The sequence below is a fragment of the Rhipicephalus sanguineus genome, chromosome 8 (assembly GCF_013339695.2).
Source record: "Rhipicephalus sanguineus isolate Rsan-2018 chromosome 8, BIME_Rsan_1.4, whole genome shotgun sequence".
In the NCBI taxonomy this organism is placed as follows: domain Eukaryota; kingdom Metazoa; phylum Arthropoda; class Arachnida; order Ixodida; family Ixodidae; genus Rhipicephalus; species Rhipicephalus sanguineus.
Window position 1 is genome coordinate 81529032 of NC_051183.1, and position 8489 is coordinate 81537520.

Genomic DNA, 8489 nt, shown 5'->3' on the forward strand with positions numbered 1-8489 from the left:
GAAGCTTTGCCACCTATGCAGGTGGCAGTCTCGGTATACGCTGGCAACAAGTGAGCGGAGGTCGACCAGTCCACTAGCCACATACGTCCACGTACACGTTCGGTATGGGTCTGTGGTTGTTGTTTCAAGCAGATGCTTCATGACGCATGAACCATAATTCCAATAGTTTTCCTCCACCTTCGTTCCTGAGCCAGCATCGTCGCATTGTTAAGGTCGAAGCTATAACCTGTCGTTGCAGTATTCAACAAGCTGTCTTAAAATGCGCTCCATGGGTGGCTTTAGCAACATTCCCACTTTGTGTTCTTTGAACGTCTTTGGCATTTTCCTGCCCAATTCGCCGATGTAAGTGGTGTCGTGAACCCCACAACGTACTCTGTAGATACCCTGCTCTAATCATCCGCAGGTGTGCGGTCTTTGGGCTTTGTGAACACATGTCCTAAGGACAAGGTATACACAAACACCGCCGAAGATTAGAGCGGGATCATCTACGAAGTACAATGTGGGGATTGCGACACAACTTGCATAGGCGAAATGGGTTGAAGAAGGTAATCGAAGGTTAAAGAACACAAAGAGGATGTTGCGAAAACCACCCATGCAACATGTTCTAAGACGGAGCTTGTTGAACGCTGCTGAATGACAAGGCATAACTTTGACCTAATCAATTCGACGATGCTACCTCGTGTACAAAGGTCGGAGGAAAAGAAAAATCTTGGAATCATGGTTCATTCATCACGGCGCATTGGCTTGCAACAACAACAGCAGCCCTCTACGAGATGTTTACAAGGAAATGTGCGACTAATGGACTGGTCAAACTCCGCTTATATTTGGCAGCGTATACTGAGAATGTCGCCTGCATAGGTGGCAAAACTTTCATGTCATTTTGTTAATAATTGTTGTGTTAAGTCAAAGTAAACATTTTACAATCAAGCTACACATCCCGAGCTGGTAGATGTGGGGGTAGCATGCCATGTGTAGATGCACTGTACTGTGTGAACTTGCTGATGACGGAAGCATACCTGCTGCTTCATGCCAAATAAACAGTGAAGTACACTACTACATGCTTCTTTAAATGCCACTTTGGCAGATGTATTCAGGAACATATTTGTCAAAAGTGTTGCAAGCCTGCTTATGAAACTGTGTGCACGGCCCATGGACAGCTCCACTTCGCTCCTTTCTGTACGTCTGAAAAGGAAGTGAAAGAAAACACCTAGAGCAACAGCAATGTTCAGAATTTATACACATTTAAACATTGCCATGGTGCATGTGCACATGGCCTCCCTTAGCATCACTGTTTCAGAAATCAAAAAAGCAGAAACGGTATTTTGCAGATATTTCTGGACTCGTTCTAATTATATGAAGAACAAGCAGCATGATTTCACGAAGACTTATTGCTATAGTACACAAGAACTCAGGGTTAAACACACTACGTTCTAACTGCAAGAGTATTTTTACGTGCATTACCAATTCTATTCAATTATTGTCATGATGTTGAAGCAAAAGTCTTAACAGTTACAATTTTTGTACTTAATGCTGCCGAGAAGACCGAGAGGTTATGTGGGTGAAGAATGAAGAATTGCGCATGTGTAAAATGGAATCGGCTCGCACAAGGCGAGGCAAATTGTAGACCACTGCGAAGGGCTACTGCTGCAGTGCACATATAATAAGGCTGAAGTTGACAAAGATTAAAGCGTAAACCTAAAGGATGAGAATTAAATTGAGAAGCAAGGCTTGCTGTCAATAGCTCTTGAATTCTATCAGAAAACAAGACAGTTGTATATCCTGTACATCTTAACGCGACAAAAGTTGAGCTGAAGATGGCGGCTTGAATGAATGTCAAAGCATTGAACAAGCGTGTTGTTGGAGCCAATGTTTCAACAAATTGATGTGTCTATGTTATTGCAGCAACCTTGATGCAATTCGTTGCCCCTCTAAAGAGGAGTCCTCTTGTTGAATCACTAGCTCCAACAACATTCGTTGTTCAACAATTATTTCATGAGCTGTACATCTCGTTACATTCATTACAAACCTCTACTGTACCAAATGCTACTATGGCAACGATAGTGGGAGCAATACTTAGCTGCAGTGTCATAAGCAGGTGACAGGCTATACACTCTTTAAATATACCAGATCCATAAAGACTGCAAACCATGAGGCAAGCACAACACAAGAACAAGCGTAAGGAAATTGAAAGAGGTTACCTTTAATAAACGAGGTATGGAATTAGTCATCCCCATTTTAAGTATAAAGGTGGTTTTTTACGAACTCCTTTGCTGTTGAAAAAGATCATGCTGCTAAAGCGATCATACCTGTAGTCAAGTGATAATTTCCAGGACGAAATTTCGTGATGCTGAGAGCATGCATTAAACTTTATGAACGATAAGCGTTAGGTGCAATGTTCAAGAGAGGGGAGATGATTTAATGGATAGCAAATACTAAAATGAAAAGCTCTGAGTAACTATCGCAAGAATAAGGACGAAGTAAGGAGGGAAGCATATGATAAGCTAGTGCAATGTCTGAAGCAAGGTAATCTTGTCTTAGAATATGCAGTCATAAAGTGAGATCCAGTAAGTAGGCGTCATATGCACTGGTTGTGAGAGAAATATGGAAATGACGGACCACCTTTTAAATAAATGTAAAAATGTCCACCCATGTGCGTGTTGGGAACTAGCTCTCATGAAGCCCTAGGTTTAGAGAAAGCTTGATAAAGATGAACACATCCACAAGAGAAATCAGTAAAAGACAGATGGAGGATTGGTAGTGGAAAAGCAGCGAGAACAGCCAAAAACAAACTTGCAGGGTCTTATGTACAATGCTGAAAAATAAGCTACCTATATAAGTTTTTTAAGGAAAGAAATTTAATTCAGGTAGGAAAGGCATTAAGCCAATTCAAAAATTGAGCTTGGCCACTTGCATGTCACTGCTTCGCTTTAAAGGGAACACCCATAGCATCCATCCATCTACAGATGTGAAACTGCGTCATGCAGATAACTTATACAAGTATTGCTTTGAGCAATTAGAGGAAAATATTTCAGGAGAGCACCTAACTGGGCTGGTTAGTACATGATTACAATGGGAACAAACAGCGCTGGGCACGGGACGGAAAAAAAGGTAGACGAAGGCGACAGCACCCTCGTCTATTGCTCTTTCTTCGTCCCATGTCCAGCGCTGTTGTTCCCGTTTAATGCAGAATATTTCTTTCTTTAATCTGAAGGTGGCAGTGTTTCCTGGCTAAAATAGTTTACTAATTTGCATTTCAAGTTACATTTTTTCAGCCATAAGGAAACACTGCAAAAATGCTGAAGTTCTAATGTTAACATTTATCAGGAGAAAGAACAATTGTTTCGTATGGAATACCGAAGGTTGATTTCTAAAGTTCATTGCCTTTGTATTTGTTGTGCTGTTCCTTTATCATTTTCCTTAAGACGGTTGTATAGATGTTCTTGGTTTATCTTGTGTTTGTATATGTTATGCTCCTGTTTTGCTTAGCAAGATCATATTAGTGTAACTTATCACTGTAGCCCACTTTGCAATACTGCTTACTGGTGTCAGCAGTATTGTCAAGTATTAAATAAATAAGTAAATAGATACCCACTTTGTCATAAGACTACTATGAAAACAAAATAAACAGAAACGTTGCACCCAAACTGTAACAGTCGGAAAAAATATCTTTTGACCCATATTGCAGCTTAGCTTTTGCTATGTAGCATTCCAAACAGAAATGTCGCCAAGACGTTATTGTGTGGTATACTTTGCTGGCAATTTATATTCCATTAAAAACATATATACTGCTTGGTTGTAAGCAAGGAATAATTTACTGAAGTGAATAATCCCTAGCCTGCACAGAGTCTCGTTCCTTGACCTTCGCTGCACAGCACATTGGCACAGGATTCACGCGGGTGCCCCTGTGCTCATATAGTGCAAGTCTAAATTTTGCATATTTAAGCAATACTTCTGTCTGAAATACCATGCAAGAACAATGATGTGCTGTGCAGTGAAGGCAAAGCTCCAAGAAACTTCCCACAGCCTTGTTATTTATCATTTGAAAAAATTATTTTTCGCTTGAAGATAATATTACACCTTAAAAACTTTGTCTAAATTATCGCACGAGGAAAGCATACTATGATATGTAGGCAACATTTTTGCTGGGATTGCTACACAGGGAAAGAGAGCCCGCAATATGGGTTCAAACACTACTTCTTCCAAGTGCCTGTTTTGAAGACATTTTTGCTTCTTTTTGCCAGCAGCATTTTCAACCCTTGGTATATGCACTGAACGCATACTGTGAATATATTTCACATGAAACATTCAGTCTTTTTTACAATATACTTAAAAATGGTGCATTTTGCAATGTTTCCTCACGACTGCAAATAGCATAAATTGAAATCAAAATAAATTCGACTATCATAGTCATGAAAGATTGGTGACTATGTTAAAGGAACAAATGCTTTGTAGTAATAGCTCGACGCAATAATCATGTGTCAATTAATTTGCCTGACACAGCTTCATTTCTGCGTGCGAAGTTTGAAAGGTCTTTGCTGCATCATGCAATTCTTTCCCCGAAAATAACGCTTGAATGACTACTTCCCACACTGAAACATAACAGCACCAGTTTTACAAAATATTGGAAATGGTCAAAAAACGACCTGGCACACTGGCGTAAAATGACCCAAATAGGTACTAAAATAAAACAGTGTGCACTGTCAGACACTAAAATGAAGCACTAATCAGTAATCTCCTTTAAACGAAGAAATGAAGCACTAAATTACTTCAAAACCTTGCTCTGAATAACTGCCCACAAGAAGTTGATTGCGAAAAATTTACTTTAACCTCTGACCTATTTTTATCTATCTCTAGTATAATGACTCCTAACCTTCGGCACACGCACAAAGGCACAAAGCATTTCATATGGTTCAATGCCTTCGAACAGTACGGAAGGTCATATGTTAAGAAATAGCGTAAAATCTGGACTAATTTTAACCAGCTATGTTTTTATAACATGCAAACATCGAGAAATACACAATAATTTAGTAACTCGCCCCCTCTAAAAGTGTTGCTGTCACAGCTCCAAATTCCATTCACGAGCTATACTGGCTAAAATATTAAAACACAGCTGCATTTCCATCTCAATGGGGATGCACACAAGTCTACAATAATTTAGTAACTCGCCCCTATAAAAGTGTTGCTGTCACAGCTCCAAATTCCATTCCGAGCTATACTGGCTAAAATATTAAAACACAGCTGCATTTCCATCTCAATGGTGGATGCACACAAGTCTACACGAACAGGCATGCACTTTAGGTTGACTTCACAAGCCAGATATCCGGTAATCCTGCCGTTGGAGAACGTTACCAAGTGTAGAGCTGGACTACTACATCAGCTAAAATGGATGCTTGTGTGTTGGTATGACAGCTTAAACAAAGCAGTGCAGAAGACTGAGCACACGAGCACAGCACTGTTTGTGTCTTCCTTTTTCTTGTGCTCCGTCTATTGCGTTTTTTACACTAATGCATTAATTGTGGAAACAACCGGCTGCCGCAATTTGGTCATCTAGGTCGAAATTTTTGGGCCTTGTACCAGACTAAAGAGCTCTGTTGTGAAAGCAACAGGGTGTAACAATATTGCACTACAAATCAGGGAAAGAAAGCATTGATAAGACTGTTCAGCCAAAATAAAAGGCTTCAGCAAAATGTTTAAGACACATACTCACAGGTTAATGCTCATTCACATCTTCTACGGCAGCCCCATGATTTCCGTGCGTCCATCTGTGCGTGCCTTCCTTCCGCCTTTGGGCAAGTTCGTGTAGAATGTCTGCCAGGAAAACAAAAACATCAGAAACAAGTAGACTTTTTTAGCATGCCTCACATAACCCAAATTAACTTTTCTCTCCCGATGAGGTAGCTGTTTAGAAAGCATCCAAACAGCCGCTGATTTGTCTGTATAGCTCATAACTAATTAGTAGCATCCAACACGACACCTGGTCATTGTCAAAGCATATGAGACAAGAAAGTGAGACAAGTATAAGCAAAGAGCAAGCGGCTATATTTCGCCATTATATCGTTTCCTAATCCAGCCCGATGCATTCATCGCTTAAATTTAATTTACACTGCTATTTTGGTGCTCGCCCTAAACTTACTTTCCAAATAACTCACTAGATAACCTATTTCTCTTACGCACTATATGAATACATGTTAAAAAGATTGGGCATGCAAACATGGACACAAGAGAGTCAAGACACCTAAAACGCTGAGATCACTAACTGGAGGCTCATCACCTAATCTACCTTTACATTGTCGAGGGCGTAAATGCACGCCATAATTCGATGAATGCGGTTTTGTACAAGCACATGAATGAAGAAATGCGTCCAATTGTCAAGGCCTGGCATATCGATAATGGCAGTGCACAAGAGAGCCAACCGTCGATTAACTAGCACAAAGAAGAAATCAAATGCTTGAGCAGTTATCTCTCACGTAGACTATCGCGCGTGCCAGATTGATAGGTATCGCCTCTTGCCTGGGCATGCACAGATAAGTTTCTATGTCTACTTTATTTTGTGCCACTGTCCACCTTTCCAGTTGGCGTTAGTGGTGTCTTGGTTTCTCTCTTGTGTCCATGTTTGCATGCCCTGCCTTTTTAACATGAATACCTACCAACCAGCTCAGCTGTCTGTTATACTAAATATGTATACAATCTAGAAGTACCACTCTGTCCACTTGCTGATGTAATAATAGCAATGGGGTTCTGTAATGTAAACGTCAAATTAAAAGCACAGGAACCTCTAGGATTTGCACCTCCACCGAAAGTGCAACCACTCCATCAAGGATCGAACCCGCACAGTTCAGATCAGCAGCTGACCATTATAACCACTGTATTGCAGCGGGGGATGTTCACTTGGTAATGTAGGTTAATGTTAAAGATTATGGAAAGAGCTGTACGTTGAAGAAAGACATGCAATTAAGCAAGGAGCTGAAAGACATTATGCAGTTTAGATATTTCTGTAATCCAAAGGGCTGGTGCCCAGGGCATGCACCTAAGGAACTCCTGTTCAGCGTCTCTTTTCGAACCAAAGCTTAGCAGAATTGATGTTCCTGTCTAGATATGCCCCTGAAACCACAGTTAAATAGCTGCAAAGTAAACACTAGAAGACAGAAAAAAATCCATCACTTGTATGATATTAAACACATCAAGATGCAAATACACCAAACACCCTGGACTGTGAAACGCATTGATTGAAAAGATATGAGTTAAACAAAGCAGCATAGCAATGAACTTCCATGTAGCTGCCACACGGCAAAAAGCAGGTGACTCTGGTGCCATGCAAAATCTATAATAACATTTGTTGAATATAGCAGGATGTTTTGTATGATAAATGTATAAATTACCACTCACAGAAGCTGACATGCTATTTTAAAAATGAGCATTGCAAAAAATAAAGCAAGAAAACCACGTGACGTGTGAATTTACCATTCATAATTTAAGGCTAAAGGGCCCCTAAACAACCCCGGAGTCTAAAATTTGTGACAACTGCACGCTTGCACAACGTGAACATGTTGTCACATGAATATTTTGATTAAGTGGTGTAATAATGAAGCCACAGGGGATAGAACAAACATTCCAGCTGGTTTCAGTTTCTCGCTCAGCCCGACCATCCTGAAGAGGAGCTTCCTCGGTGTGCCACTGTGCCAGAGCGGTGCGGTGAGGAAGCACAGTCAAAGCACTGGCGAGATGAACCAATTCGCAACACTTGTGACAACCAGATACTGCCTCATCACAAAGCCAAAATACCGTTTCGTATTGCAGAGGACTATTCAACAGTTAGCGTTACTAATGTTGCTCATAGGCAACATTACACCACTTCGTTAGCAAAGGGACTGGTCAAGCGCTGAAGAGGAGGTGTGGTTATTGTTTTTAGAAGTGGAGAGTCTGACATTCGCACAATGTGATTCCTGCAGCCCTCTGTACGAATTAGCGAGCTTGTTTGGGAGGTGTAAAAAAAGAAGTCGGAGCCTGCTGACTGGCCCTTTAAGAGAATGTAAATATACACTAGAAGGAAGTACACTTGTAGACATATTGCTATAAGCTATAAAAAACAGGCAATTAACATGCTCAATCCATGCAGCATAGGGATGTCTCACACCTTTGCAAGAACTTTACTATGGTGGCTGCATGTTTGTGTAAGCCAGAAGCAGCAGGCACGTGGCTTCCATGAATTTGACCCGTTCGTTGAAGGGAAACTGCTGCTCACATCCTTGTAGCACTGGTTTTTGAAGATGCTTCCTGCGATAACAAAATGACCACAACACAATTATGGTCTGCAAATATCGACAGATGACCTACATTGATGCCCTTTCTCATTAAATTCAGCTCTAGACTAAACACTCCAATAGCAGCATCCTCCTACATTACAGGGCATCATACTGCTTTCCTTGGCGTGGTTTTTAGTTCAATAATTGTTTTCACCCATAACAGAATGTAGCACTAGTAAAGATTCG

General features: G+C 40.7%; 1 long non-coding RNA gene across 1 annotated transcript; it reads right to left on the reverse strand.

Annotated features, from left to right (window-relative positions):
* Positions 1-426: 426 nt before the first annotated feature.
* On the reverse strand, positions 427-8286 carry LOC125759683 (uncharacterized). Its single transcript, XR_007417304.1, has 3 exons — positions 8135-8286; positions 5708-5808; positions 427-1182 (listed from the first exon to the last, which is right to left on the reverse strand). It is a non-coding gene; the product is annotated as an uncharacterized LOC125759683 (long non-coding RNA).
* Positions 8287-8489: the final 203 nt, after the last annotated feature.